The sequence below is a fragment of the Apis laboriosa genome, unplaced genomic scaffold (assembly GCF_014066325.1).
Source record: "Apis laboriosa isolate Shangri-la unplaced genomic scaffold, ASM1406632v1 scaffold13_cov153, whole genome shotgun sequence".
Taxonomy (NCBI): Eukaryota; Metazoa; Arthropoda; class Insecta; order Hymenoptera; family Apidae; genus Apis; species Apis laboriosa.
In genome coordinates, this window is record NW_025221370.1 from 3,353,277 (window position 1) to 3,369,909 (window position 16,633).

At 32.9% G+C, this 16,633-nt stretch overlaps 1 protein-coding gene across 2 annotated transcripts in view; it reads right to left on the reverse strand.

Annotated features, from left to right (window-relative positions):
* LOC122721090 (myelin regulatory factor-like protein) overlaps window positions 1–16,633 on the reverse strand; it is a 48,090-nt gene that overhangs the window by 29,874 nt on the left and 1,583 nt on the right. The window lies entirely within an intron of this gene.

Genomic DNA, 16,633 nt, shown 5'->3' on the forward strand with positions numbered 1-16,633 from the left:
CCGCGTCATTCATCTGTGACGTATTTATCGTTATTCGAACGTGAAACGATAACGATACGTCGATAACGTGGGTGTGCGTGCACGTAATATCGCACGCGTGTATAAACACGTAGATAATTTGCGCGTTTGTTTGTTTGGTTAAAATTTTTGGTACGAGTGATTTCGTACAATATTCCCTTGGATCGATTAAAAAAATTAAAAATTTCGAAAGATTAAATAACAATTTCGCTTTTTTAATTTGTAGCCATTTCGATTTTACACCGTATACGTATATATGCTTCCAGCGTGATATAGTTACTCGGGTCTTAAACGCGTTACGTAAAAAAAAAAAAAAAAAAAATGAATCCTGATCACGTAACGAATGCTCGTGAATATTATCGACAACAGATGTAAAAATGTATATTGATTGTAACGTGTCTTTTTCCTCCCCTCCAACTCCAACTTTTCCTTTTTGTTGAAAGAAATCGCTATCGAAATAAATCAATTTTCGTTTGAGATCTCGCTAAAGATTCTTTTTTTTTTTTTTTTACATTACAACTCCTCCTTCTTCTGCTCCTAGTGTACACAACAATTCACAATATACGTTGTTATACAACTGTAAAAAATTCTTTTTAGAAGAAATTCTCGGAGGAAATATTATATTGGCCATTATAATAATATTATAAAAGCGACGATTGAAAATTGAATGGAATAGTAATAGTTTAGAAATTACGAAATACCGAAAAGAAACAAAGAAACAAGCATCCTTTCTTAACAAATATATATATATAAAAATACACTAGAGAATCTGGAAATGAACGACAATTGAAAACGATCGAAAACGAGAAAGGTTGGATCGTGGACGATTATCGTAATATATATATATATATATTACGATATTCGTATACACTTATATCGTATATATATATTACGATATAAGTATTGAAGAATCTGGAAATGAACGATAATTGAAAACGATCGAAAACGAGAGAGGATCGTGGACAGTTATCGTAATATATATAAAAATATAGTGGAGAATCTGGAAACGAACGATACGTTGAAAACGATCGAAAACGAGAGAGGTTGGATCGTGGACGATTATCGTGTGTGAATAGGAAGACAAATGGTCCCGACCGATTGTTTGCTTGGCCACGATTTAACGCGTATTGAATACGCCGAGGTAGAAAACCGTGGAACATTACGGAAGAAACACGGCCTCGGTTGTTCCTCTTCGTGTTTCGTGTTGCCGTGCCTTCTTCTGCCTGGGTCACGCTAAATCCTCTCTCTCTCTCTCTCTCTCTCTCTCTCTCTCTCTCTCTCTCTCTCTCTCTCTCCCTCAACGGGTTTCTATACCTTCTTATTTCGTTCGAGCAATACATTTACGTATTACGTAATATTATATTACGCGCAGAAGAAAATTCGTATCGATATTTGATATTTTTATACGGAATAAAAGAAGATCCTTGTGCGATATCTTTAATTCCTGTGTTTACACCGACGAATGTCTCTGTTTATCACCTGTAAAGGATTAAATCTAATCAAATCACAAAGTTGTGGTTGAATCGAAATCAAACCTATCTCGAAGTCTTGTATGATCCAGATCGAAAGCTATTCTCTTGAAATAAGCATAAATGAATTTTTTTCGTTTGATTTCTACTTTCCTAATGGCTCGTTGTGAATTATTTTTTTTTATTTCCTGATCAAACTACGATGGATCGTATATGGGGCAATTTCTTCTTCTGTCGATTCGAGGGATGCGTAAAGTTTCGACGAATCATCTTCGAAAATTTGTTTAAATTTAAAGGGAAAAATGTTGAGACTAAGCTTGGACCAATGTTGACTTCACCTCCTAAAAAAAAAAATTACCCCAGTCAGCTTTATTAAAAATCAGAACCCTTTAAAGGAATTTCCCTGTAAAAATTCACTTTTCAATTGCGTTCACGTTCCTAGACGCTTGGAACAATCGACGCTTGGAAACGTCGCATTCGATAGTCACCTTGCAACAAACGTAATGGAACGAATGATCGATGCGTTCCTCTCATAGCTGAAGCGTAGAAAAGTCGCTTGATTCCCACACTGATACCGCTCGGTGAACTTTACCTCGTGGAATCTGCCGGGTGCCTCGGCTTTCACCGAGTTGCGTCACTTTTACGATGATACGAATCCATTCGAACCCGGTGTGTATTATTTAACCACGAAACTGCAACGAATTTATCCGCTCGAGGAGGAGAAGAAAAAGGAGGAGGAGGAGAAGAAAAAGGAGGAGGAGGAGGAGGAGGAGGGCAAAGATCTTTGCGTTCGAGAAACGTACGCCTCCGCGTGCATGCAAACCTCTTTTCCTCTCAAGGCTTTGCCCGGCTTTGCGAGAGCGCTTAAGGCCGACCCGTATACGCTTCGAGCCGAGTATCCTTTTATCGTGGTTTGTAATTGGACCAGTCGGACGTTTGATTGGAAATTTTCATAAATAGAAATGGAATAAACATCATTTTCTCCTTTGTAGATTTTTCTAATTTGAATTTTCCCTTTGTGAAGTGTTTGAATAAGATCTCGATTATGATGGAAAACTTGTCTTTTTTCTTTTTTTTTCACTAAATGTTAAGTGTCAAAAGAAAAATCAATTTTTGGAATAACAAATCTGGCAACTTCCAATCGAGTTTATTAAATCTCTGTTTGTATTCAATTTGAGAAAAAAATAATGAGTAAAAATAAAAAAAATTGCTACGTATTATTTAATATTTCTCTTGAGACGGAAGATTGTTGAAGAAATTGTAAATCGGGCTTAAGCCGGTGGAACGATCTCGAGGAGAACGCGTCGTCACAACAAGAGAACGTTGCGCCCACGTGAAATACCAACGTGACACGTGAGCTAACGCGACAAACAATTGTAAGATCGATCCCGTGGAATCGATCGTCGAGAAATATACCATTCGATCGCGACGATAATTGCTCGAAACTTAAATGCCTCGACTCTTTTCTCTCACTAAATTTTCCAAGAAAATACAATATAATATTTTCCGTAAATTCTCTTTTTGAAAATTAACGAGCTTTGATCTTTCGATCAATTGAAATCAATATGAAGCAAGAATTATCGAGAAACTATTAAATTATAAAATTATTAAATTAAATTAAATTTTACGATAAATTAAAAAAACGGGTGTAACGATGTTGATATTTGTTTTATATTTTATATGTCTAGAGATCGATGACAAAAATATGGGGACAATTAAATTGGCAGGTGTATCCATTATACGCGTCAGAACGAACGCGTGAATTTACTTCTCCGACGATAATTAGCCGCAATTCAAACAATAAGATTGTCTTTTTCTCAACCACGAATATTTCGCATTACCGTAGAAGCGAAATAAAGATAGGGAATGATTATTTTCAGGGTCTGATTCATCGTCGTAAAACGCACAAGCTTTTTATTATTATTGGTCCAACTTGGAACATCCATTTGCTCGACAATTTTCCTAGCCTCATCGCGTAATAATTAGATTCGAGATAAATAATTCGTTTCGGAGAACAGAGAATGGTTTATGGCGTGCAATGTATGTGCGTGTATATACACATATATATATATATATATATATACGTTGAAAAATTTGATCGAGATAACGAGGGATGCAAAGAGGTGTTGGTGCATCCTCTTCGAAGATAACGATCGACCAAAGGTGTTGGCTAAGACCACAGGCAGAATGATTAACTTCGACACAATTTCTACCGTTATTCCTCGTGTTTTTCCTGCTCGTCTAACGTTTCTTATTTTGCTTAATTTTTATCTTCTATTTGTAACGAGATAATAGAAAGCATCGTTCTTCTTGACTTCTACGAAGAAAAATATAATATGAAATCGTACATATGCTCGATGGATTTGAATCTTTGCATTGCCGATAAGACATTTCTTCGACGATCTCCTCCTTTTTTATTTTTATTTTTCCATGATCTGTGTACAATTTTACAATTTTTACAATTAGTCTACTTCAAATTGCGATTAAAATCGTGGACAGAGGCCGGTTTTGTATTCCTCCGAGTTTGAGAATTTATATAATAATATCTTTATTTTGAATATTTCTTTTTCGATACGAGAAATATTACGGTTACTACGTACGTGAACTCTACGAGAACCGACGGAAACTCGAGTTCCCAAGCCATCGTGTTTCCGATTCTTCAACCGAGATATCCAAGTAAATTACGCTATTAATAAATTTGTCTTCGTGTTTCTCTTGCAAACTTATCGTAGCAAAATGCTTCGAATAGAGACGTTTTGTATCATAAAACGGACACTCCAATTCTAATTTGTTATTCGCAAAGTTTTTATAATTCTTTTCCTCGTGAAAAATGACGAATCGAAGAATTTATAATTTTTCTTCTACGCGATTGTATTCGTTTAAAGAAGATAAATATATTAATCTTAAAAATTAATTTTCATACATCCTTGACTTTAATAAATTAATTTATTATTTATCTATCGTAATGAACGATCTTTTAAATTCGTTAAATCATCAGATGTTTCCGGAATAATTAGGACTGGAAGATGTAATAAAATTCTGATTAGCTTTATGAATTTAACATTTAGCGTTAAGGATTAAATTGTAATGTCGAGGAATTGCGAAAATTGAAATTAAATGTTTAAAATCGGAAAATAATGATAAAAAAAAAAAAAACGAGATTATATTCTGTTTCAAATAACTTCGAAAACTACGATGATTTATACAAATCACGTCTGACGCAGTCGTTACGCTAGAGTCGGTCCTTTTACGGTCGTCTTAACCTACTTAACGTTATACACATAAGTATCGCGAACATCCAAATAATTTGTTCAAGGCAAATTTCTTAGTTACGATGTTTATATTACTACTATATTAACTGTATATACTATAGATTTAAAAATATTCGTATATTTTGACGTCTGCACACGATCCAACTTGCAATTTATAAAATTACGTATTAATAAAAAGATTTATAACGATTTTAATCCTTGTTATCGTTATCATGCGATGTATCATTTTTCTTCGCGCAATTATCCCCCGATTAATTGATTTTTAATCAATATAAAAGTAACAGTATACATTGTTTAATTTAATAATTACGCGTATTATTTTTTTCGATCTGTTGGAGAAGAGCTCATTTCAAAACTAATTTATCGACCGAAGGTATATTTGCCCGTCAAGAACGTTGGAAGATTATTACCGTGATTATTTAAAGTCAAAATCTATGGTGAAATTAATTTGATACGGCAGAACAAAGTTGTTACTGATAAATGTCAAACATCATTGTTGAATCGCTTCGACATTTCTCCATGTGGAACGTCCAAACGTTCCGCGATCGCGGCACAGAGTTGCGGCTCGCAAAGTAGTCCACACATCCTCTCTCTTGCATTATAAACAATCTCCCATGAAAATCTAGAACGGCCACAGTCGTAGTGGTAAACTGGCTATGGCACGTTTGCTCGCCGCCATATCGTGAATCGAATGTTGTTATGTAAAGAGCAATGTGTCAGCCTCTTGATGATGAATTTGGGCAAGTCATCTCAAAGGGTACAACAGGACAGAGAGAGTACCAAAACGAAGCTCTTATGATAAATTATCAAAAAAAAAAAAAAAAACCATATTATTTTCAACTATATAGGTATTTCATTTAGAAGAATATAGTTATGAGAAAAAATTTTATGGGATAATTGCATGTATTATTTCTAACGAATTTGGAAATCCGCATCGTAATTCTTGCGTGGTTTTTGCGTATATTTTTCTTAGCTAAAGGCAAAATGTAGAAATCGTGACTTAAAGGTGATATATATTAAAGATAATTGATACAACTGTTTAAGAAAACGATACGATAATTAACGATAATTATGGTAACAGACACTGTTAAGATATCCGTAAATTATGAAAATTTGTAATTTAGCTAAAATCGCGATGAAAAAAAAGAAAGGTACTAACTCGTAGATAAACAAAGCAAAATAATTAAGTATATCTATTGAAGCATTGAATAAACATATTTCCGTATATTTTATTTTTTATTTACTTATCTTTTCCTTTAAAATTCTTATTTATTTTGTCTTAAAAATTACCAACTCAAGGATCGTAAAATCTAATAAAATTCGCGAAAAGCACGCAAGAAATACAATAAAAACTGCTGTGACGACGAATGACTTTGACTTCTAACCCGGAAGTCGCGCGTACCGCCTCGCTCGACGTAATACAAAATTAGATATTCGTGCGTGGGTGTAATCAAGTCTCGAGGAGACAGAAGACCTGGTGAGAAAACGCGATGAAAACGAGGAGGAAAATCGTGCTCGTATCCCGATCCCAGTTTTATTGGAATAAAAGATCCCATTAGAACGCCAATAACTCGTACCTTCCCCTGTACGAATCAAGTGGAAAGTTTTCCTCGCGAATAACCGATTAATTCGAGAGGGTTCATCGACGATGTCCAACGTTACGTTCGTGGAATTTATCGCTCGAGCGTTTTTATTATCTCTTCGCTCTTCGTATTCGATTTCATGGCCGATAAAAGTGGCTGAAAACTTTTTGAGTTAACTTGGGGCTAATGATGAGTGCGAATGATTCCTCTCTCATATTCGTTATTGGGATTGATTGTCGAGCAGATAATTACGATGAGTATAATTTCGATTGGAAATCTTCGAATCTTTCGAATCTGAGTTTGGAAAGCATTTTGGAAAGCTTTTTTTTTTTTCCTTTCTTTCTTTTATTCAAAACGTCGTAATAATTCGTGATGAATAACGTAATGGGATTGTAGAACCAATTACGTTATTTCGATATGGATAGTTCAGCTTCCGCGTTTCAAGAATATTCATTGATGGCCTGTGTCCGATCGTCTTGATCTACTTTATACGGATTGATTTCTCCGTATCCGAGTGAATAAGCGTATTAATGAGTTTGCTCGTACGGTCCTATCATTAAGATAAGAATTTTTGTTAGAATAAATAAAGGAATGTGAGATTGCTTTGACGAATACAATGATGGATTGGATACGTTTAACGTGAACATATCTACTATTCTTGTGACTATTAGAAACCGAGAAGGAAATATTGTTTAGCTATAACGAAAATATAATTTTCCATGCCTCTTCTTTGCCGATGCCATTTTTTTTCTAAACCTCTCAACATCCGCGACGATTAACGAAAATTCTAGTTTCCAAACCGTACGTAATCGCACCGATTATCTTTTCCTTATCCGAAACCTCTTATATCGATGTCATACATTCTCATTCTTCAGTGTGTAATCAACAATTCGTAATGTGCGAAATTAATCCTAGAAATACATGATTTTTCCATTCAGTCAAATTGTACGTCACAGTTCGTATCGTAGTTTCAAATGTTCTGGACAGAACATCAAATTATATACATAGAAAATTCTAGGGATCCCTAGGATCTTTACTCAAAGTAACAATCGTGCTTAATATTATCGATCTCTAATGTCTTAATCTCAAGCATTTCGGGCATCTTCAGATTAATGTATTGATCTTTATAAAAATTCATGGAGAACTCTAGGGATCCCTAGATTCTTAAATTTTCAAATCGAATCTTCTATGGATTCGTTTCCACGAAACGCACGATACGCACAATGGCATACGTTGCTCCAGATTTTCAACACTGAAAATCTTTTGTAAATCGATTCGTCGGATGGCATTTCTAGCGTTATTACATCAATTGACGTATGAGGCAACGAGAACATTATCCGTCATAATGGTTAGTGACTTTCGTGTCTCGTTATACCGGCTCGTACTGCCTGAAAGTTGTGCAACGACAATTTGTTTGATACGAGTGCCGGGCAATAGAATCCTTTTGCGGAACGTTTATACAAAGACGAGGCAATACCCACCTACTCCGAAGACTACGTGACTTTGTCGAGGAATGTATAATTTAAAGTAGAAAATCGTAAAATTGTGAATACACGAGGTAACCATGCGAGGAAATAAAAAAAAAAAAAAAAAAAAAAAAAGAAAAAAAGAGAGAAAGAATTAGCAATGCAAAGATTGAAAATTGAAAAATTTTAAATTACGTCAGAATCCTACGAAACATGATTGTTCAAACAACATATTGTACAGTCAAGTGTGCAATGGTATCGAAGTACAGTAAGATTCAAAACTGAGTGATAATAAAACTGTGTTAATCATTTTCATCGTCACGTAATAGATACAATGAAATTTTTATAAGGAAGTTCGAAAATTTAAAAAAAGATAAAAGAGTTGGCATAGATATTTGCATCTATTGATAATTATTATAAAATTCAAATCGAAATTTTAAAATTAGATTATTTTCGATTCGCCATTGTATTCGAGAGACCATCAAGAGAGAAGACTTTCAATCGGCGAGATCGTATCCTTGAAAAATTTCTCGGTTCTCTATTTCAGAATTCCCGCCAATCTATGATCGAGGCGATCTTTCTAATTCATGCATCGCGACTTTGTACGTAGATAGACAGTGATCTTGAGAATGAAACGAGTTCCTCTTTCTGGAATCCGTCGGGGAGCAGATGAAAGGAAGAAGATGAAGAAAAAAACAAAAAAAAAAAAGAAAAACTATCTTTCAAATTAAGACTTTAGAGATTAATTAAGCAAAGAAACCTAAGATTGAAGATACAGGGATCCAAAGATAAAATTCCAACGATGAAATTTAGATATTTTTACATTTCCAAATAATAATCACCGAAATAATTGGAATAGAAATGAAATGTTAATTAAAAAAAAAAAAAAAAATTCACTCACGAATCGTGATAATGTTAAAATTTTTTTTTTGAAAATAATCCTAAAAATAGAATTCTCAATCCCTAAATAATGATAAATATTCTTTTGTGCGTTCACCTCATTAAAAAAAAAAAAAAAAAAAAANATGTAGAAATTCAATTCCATCGAGATTATTAAATAATCACGGAAGCGAATTTTTCGACGACCCAATGCAAGAATAGAATACGCTGTTTACTTTCACGAATCGGTGGTATGCAAAGGAAACAAAGGACGCGTTGTGGCCGATCCGCATGATTGTGCAAGCGTACACACGGTTGTGGACACAACGGGATCAAAGAGTCGTGGCATCGATTAAACAAACCACCCCTTTGGTTCGTCCCCTTTCTTCCGTCCAGAAAAGGAGTCTCACCGACACTTCTTCGTCGATATAATACGCACACGTTGACGCAGTAGACGTACAAATGCGGTTTAAGGGTGAGGCAACTTAGGGAACGTAGGTGTGAACAGGTTCACCCACCCAGGTGTGTATACGGAAAATATATCTGATAAATGGGCATTTATGTATTTTTTTGAAAGAGAGCAGTTTTGTTTGATATTGTACGCTAGCGATATTAATTTATTTATGAGTAATATTTATCTTGAAAATTTTGAAAAAATTTTGAAGAAAAATGATACGTGTTTCAATAATATATTTATGATAATATTTATCTTGAAAATATTGAAAAAATTTTGAAGAAAAATGATGCGTATTTCAATAATATATAACCAGTTCGAAATAATGAATAAATGAATTATGTGAAACGGGTATTTCTAATAATCTAATCTAATAATAAGATTAGTAGTATCCATTAATTAGGTGGATTAATTATTTTTGATAAAATCTGAAGATTTGCATTTAATAGACGTAAAAAAATAGAAAGAAAAATTGATTTGCGAAGAAGAAATAAATAAGAAAATAAAGAAGGGAAAAAAACTAGTACAAAGTGTATATAAATTAATCTAATAAAAAAGAATAAAATTTGCATAAGTATTACATTATCCTTCATTATCCTTCCAACATGTGTTTTTATCAAATCTGACGGAAAGTCTATTTTCAGAAGTGATAAAATAGTTATTATATTTAATATCCTATTGACTCAACATAATAATCTACACGTACATTAAGTAATACATCAAGTATATAATGATGAGAATCGTTGATTTTAATTCAATTCATATAAATTTAAATTCAATCGCTTGTTTATAAATTATGAATGAAATTAATGAATTTTTAATGAATTTAAACTTTTTTTATCTAATTTAATTCCAAAAAAAAAAAAAAAAAAAGGAAAAAATGTAAAAATTAGAAAAACAAAAGAATATATGATTAATAAAATAATTATAAATAATATACATAACATCACAATAGAATGTAACATTATTATTTCACACAAATCAAAAATTTGTTTAACTCGTAACCGCGTGCAAATATGATCAACGACCCTACATACGTAAACAAAGATCAGGTGTCAAAATCTCCGTAATTACACTCCTGTCATCGCGGTGTATGTCACGCTACCCGTTCCCCTATTTGCATACGTATGCGAATAAAGTGCACGCGTCACGTGTATTGCAAAAAAAATCTCGAGGATGTCATCAACAACGTCGTTCCACATTAATTCTGGCTAAATAACCGAGGTTTTCGCGAGAATCGGATATTAAATGGATTGAACGAATAAATTTTCGCCTAATTTTCATCTCAAAAAATCTAAATCTGATAAAAAAATATATCTAATTTCGTTTAATCGAATTAATCTTTCTTTAAAAAAAAAAAATAACAATCAAATAATTTGTCATTAGTATACAAATTATTATGGATGTAATTTAAATTTTTAAATTGTAAAATCGTGAATCCATGATCAAGAGATGGGAGATAAAATATTTATTAATTTCGTCGAATATTAAAATAAAAAGAAAAAGTACAATCAATCTCAGCTTCGAGTATGATCTTTTATTAAATGAAAAAACAAACAATGAAATACTTGAAGATATCATTATTCTTCTTCACTACTGTTATCATACTGAATCATATATATATGAGTCATCGTCTAGAAAGCAATTATTGCAATACCCTGATAAAATCACAATCTCACTAGCATAAAAGTAACCGTAACCACTTGATAAAAAGCTACTTCAATGAAGAGCTCTTCATCGTCATAGATATTTTTTTAATAGTTTTACAACATTTTTTTTTTTTTAAATAATCCTTACGCGCGAAAAAAAATTTCTTACGAACGTAAATCTACTTGTAACATAACCATTATGATAAAAATTTTACAAACGAGGCTTTCCTCTTCTGACAAAATATTCGATTCGTGTCTCATCGTGTTATTTATATCCATCGCGATTGTTCATGCTCGGTCGCACGAGAAACAGAAAAGTATCATACTTCGAAATAAAAAGAAAGAAAGAAAGAAAGAAAGAAAGAAAGAAAAGAAGAGAAAAGGGACAACGTTAAAACACAAAAGGCGATTGGACGGAGAGGTGGTGGGCGAAAAGGGTGAAATGGTCGGCGCATGCGCGAGCTTTTCGTCCCGAAAGGCGGAACCAATGAGCTTTTCACCGACCAATGTGCTGTTGTGGGTGGCTCGGCACGAACTCCAACTTGCGCCCTGCTTTCATCAACGGCCATGTCGCTTCAACCAGACCCTCGTAAATCATCCTTCAAGTCCGCCGATCGCCGATAAGCGGCCACGATCGAACGGTTTTATTGTCGTTGGCGTGCGTCCCTTGTCGAAAATAAACGTCCGCCACGGGCGATCGATATGGGGTTCGGAATGGGGTGGGTGGAGAAAATAAAATGGACGAGAGGTAACGGTGGATCGGCATGAAATCGCGAGGTAAACCCGTGAACCTTATGGTTGAATCGTGTAGATATGTGGAGAGAGAGTGTTGTGGTGGGGATAATGCGAGGCAGATAGAAGAAATAACGGATGATTAATTTGGTTGGCAGAACCCTGTTGGTTTCGATCGGTTTGAAAATTTGTTTGAAAGTTATTATTATTAGAAACTTTCATGAGAAATGAAATATTTAATTTATTAAATATGATACTTTCGATGTACTTTTGTAATTTTTTGATTAATTTTCGTTGGAAGAATCGGTTTTTGATTTGATTTGGAAATTTGGAGTCGCGACATTGAGACTTTAGAATGTAAATGTTTAATTAAAAATTTGATTTCTCGTGTAGAGTTATAAGAATGGTTGAAGAATGATATGACGGAAATAAAAGAAATAACAGGCGATTAATTTTGTTGGGAGGAAATGAGGCTACGAGTGTAATAAGTTGGGTCTTTTTTAGAACAAAAATTTTATCTCCGTAGATAATTTTATCTCGCAAGATTTGCTTATTTGGGATATTGATTTGGGAGGAGAAGATTTTCAGGAAGAGGAAAGTTGTCGCGTTCGGAGAGACGCAAGGGCGCAAGTAGCAAGTAGTAAATTGGCTCTCGTGACGACACCGTTTGTTGCAATTTATGCCCGCCATTACTATATAGAGTATAATAAACTAGTGCTACCGGTACGGCTTACCTACCATTCGTCCCTATTTATAGACAAATTCGACGAAGGTGAAACTAGAGCGACAGATGCGCTCGTCCGCGGAAGAACGGAAGTGTATTCAGTATATTCCTCTCGATATGCACTTAATGCAATTTAACTTTGGTTTAGATTTACCGATCCAATTTACTGAACAATCGAATACAATTATTGCTAAAATTATATTACGATATTTATTAAATTCCAATCGAATGATACTCAAATATAACTTTAAATATTCAAATATTATTTCTGATATAAAAAAAAAAAAAAAAAAAAGAAAAAATAGAAAAAAGAGAAACGACATATTCTTTACAGAATTCTTTAAATAAGAAGAGAAAATTTTCAAAGAGTTGACGTCTACAATAGAATTTCTTCGTAAGATTGGAATAGCCGTGAATCGAGTGAATCGTGTTTGAAGAAAAGATTTTCTTACTTCTTCCTTCCTTTAAGGATTTTCGTTTAGAACGAGAAGCAAACATCTTCGATGACTTAGCATCGGAGAGAAGCGTTACACAAAATCGGAAGAGACCGGTATTTATTCTCGCGTTTAGCAGCCAGTTTACAGTTATTGCTTGTGGTAAAGCGTTCTCTATAAGTAAGTACGACGTGTGTCTCGAGATATTTTCTTATAGAAAAAAAAAAAAAAAAAAAAAGAAATAAAAAATCAATGCCTTGGAAGTCGAACTTTTTATTAGATAGATCTTGCTGTAATTATGATTAATCAGACAATATACGATAAAAGTAATATTTCGTATTATAATTTCTGTTCTCTCTCTATTCTTCGAGCTATTCAAGAATGCTATTCTCCGATCTTCTATAATATTCATATTTGTCTTCCAAGATAATTTTATTGTAAAATATTGCAAAATACAATATTGTGTTGAATGAAAGGCAAATTTCTGTTTTGAAGATATTGCATCTAACTTAAAGGTTCTAAGAATATCCCAAAGAAATTCTATTAGGCGTAGAAGTCTCTTCGATGACGAAGATAAATTTTCATTATTTTGCAAAATGTAAACGACGAGTGTAAATTCGAATCTCATTACACTTAGATTATTATTTTTTGAAATAAAATAATTATCAAAAATAATTTTGACATTAATTGTTTAACTTGATGAGTTAACATAGAACTGTTTGCACAAAACAAAAAGTTTATAAAAATAAAAAAAAATCAAAGCAAATACTACACCCTAAAATAAGAAGTGATATAGAAAAGACGAAATGATTTCAGATACTTAGATGAATTAGAATTGACTTGATATCCACGATAAGTATAAATGTAGTACATATTGCAATAATCTTTATAAAAAAAAATAATAATAAAGAAAAATAATTTTAATAACCTATACTTCAAAACAAGATATGATTAGAAGTGGCTACACTTGAGAACCAGGATGTATATAAATACTTAACTATCCAGCCAACTCGTTTCTACCTGAAGTCGAACGAACCCGATTATCTATTCAGCGCAGCAGAGTGAGAGACAATGTTTCATAACGGCACGTACCGCGTGTAACTTGAAAAATCGACCGTTTTGAAACGGCGGGAAACGGGATCGAGAGTCACACCGACCGGTCGTATCTTTCTTTTCTATTCAATGACGTTAGGTGCATGCGTCCAACCGTGTGCACCCAGCTTGCTGCATCCACTTCACGTGTGTGTATGTATGTGTATGCATGGCTGCTTGTGCACACGTGAACGAGCACATTGCCATTAACGCTCATTTTGCGTCGTTGCGCCGTTCTGCACGGACTGGTGATAAGCACCGTACAAATCAGGAAAACTGCTTTTGATTTTATAATATATCGTCCGGGAGAAGCTTTCGTTGCTTTGTTGCTTTTTGCGAATAATGTTAGATGAGTATCATAGAATATATCGGGTTTTTATCAATATTAAAGATAAATTTTTAGATGCTTTATAAATTATCAAGAATTAATCCATGATAGTTAAAAGCTAAAATCATCAGCTTTAATTTTCTAGAAAAATGAAAAAATTCCAAAATTATGATGTATCATGATCTATTTATTGTTTTCAATTTTCAAAAAAAAAAAAGCTAAAATCTAAAAATTGAATCACGAACTAAGATTTAATTAAAGTTATTATCCTTCCAAATCTATAAAATATATAATATTTTAAAAATTGAAAAAATTTATAGATTGCATAATCCATGCAATTAATTATTTGCATGGATTAAGATACAAATCAATTCACTAGACATCTCGTCTACAACCTTAAAGAGTCAAAGTAAATATACATGTCATGAAGTTTTTGTTTGATTACCAATAAGTGATAAAAAGTTAAAATAACAAAAAAAAGATATTGTGTCGAGAGATCTATAAACGCGAAATCAATTCACTAATTCGATCAATTACCGGTTGCAATATAAGAATCGAATGAGCTTGCATAATTTCACGCGGAAAGAATTAATTAGCAACGAGGAAAGTTTCATGCCGTTATGTTTAACGCAACTATACTAATTTCGTTAGACACTCCTGCTTCTCTTTCTCAGCAAGCTCGAAGGCTTTCACGATTATCGTCGCGAAAAAGATCTTTGGTTCGAGATCTACATGTTGACCGTTAAATCGTGAAAACTCTTCAACTTATGTGAGAAAATTTATAATCAAAAATCATTATCTTTGAAATTGTTGAAGAAAAGATCATTTGGTAATTGGAATAATATGTTAACTTTTCGAATATAATATTTAAGTCCAAATTTATATAATTTTTAATTAGCAACTCGACTCAGTCGAAAATAATTTGGATATTGAACCGTAAGGATTAAATAATGATAATGATTGTTGAATTTTAAAAGAAAATTTTTAGACTGTCCTAGATTGAAAAATCTTGTCATTTGAAAACTCTTCAATTTAAAAAGAAGGATAGTAAGTTAATAAATATAAACTTCTTTCTTGATAAAAGTCTAATTAAACAATAACAAAAAAAAACTAAATGTTACTAAACGTTATTATTTGAAAACGTAATTATTTGAAAAGAAACGTGAATATAACCTAACTTTTCTGAAGAATTCTTACCATGCGCAGAATATGGAAAATGGTCGTGAGCGATTGAGGTTAAATTATTCGTCTTTGAAGATGAACCGTTAACAATGATCGAAAAGTGAATGTAAAAGCTTGTTTCATAGCACAAAACGCGTTGGTTATTGGCACAGGTTACGGCCAAGTATCGAGCCGTTAATTTCAAATAAACGGAAAAGCACGTTCACTGCGCGACTTTCACTGTCTATCTAGCCATGGTTAGAGAATACTGGAATTATTGGCAAAGACCAATGGAATTGCGGTAATATTTGAGAGATTACGATTCATCCAGTGGATCACCACGATCGAACATCAATTCTTTTTCTCTTTCTTCTTTTCTCACGATTTTCCAAGTCGAACCTTCGAATAGATCGCATGGATATTGTTAGATTATTATTAGAGCCAAACGTAAATCATTAAATATAATGAAGTATGATTATAAATAGATAAGTATTTTTTGCAATTTTTTCCTCTAGGAATAAATCTTTTGCATAAAATTTTTATTAACGATTGATATTTTGAATTAAGAACAATAAAATATATAACTTGTACAACATATAACTTTCAAGTTATTATATCTTATTATAAAAAATTGACATGCAAAATTATCTAATCTGTCACTATTTTGAAATGATTAAATTAAGAAAATTGAGAATTATCTTCATGAAAAAAAAATAAACATCAACGCAAAAAAAATAGTTTGTATTTTGAAACTAAACGATTTTAATACCATTCAGCTTAAGCTCAAGACACGAGATACTCTACTCGATACATACATAGTTTACGAATAGAATGAAACCTACCGGTTATAACTATTAACTGTACTCCACGCGTCTAATCATATTTATCCACGAACGAATAATTCAATGTAATCGGATAAACGAGTTCTACGCTTGTGCACTGAGAGCAAGCTTGAGAAAAGATCAAGTTAAACGGAGAGAAACGGGCATTACATTGCAACCTCCGACCCAGATAAAGAATGCTATGGTACACTCGTTGCAGGTGAATGCACTCGGCATCTAAAAGACCAATCTTGGTCGCGATTATTTGGAAAAGGTCGTGAATACTCGCGGAAAAATATTTAAAACACATCCTATGATGACTATTAATGGCACATTAGAATCTTTCATTATTCGATATTATTTAATTTTATTTTTAATATCTAATTATCCGTACATATAACCTAAAACTGCAAATTTGATTTTACGTATATGTAATGTATTTTACGTATATGTATTATTATTAAATCCCGTTATTTTATAAGTATACAAATACGATTGCGTGAAATCTAATTGATCTCGTTTAAAATACTGTTATTCAAGTAACTTGTCTG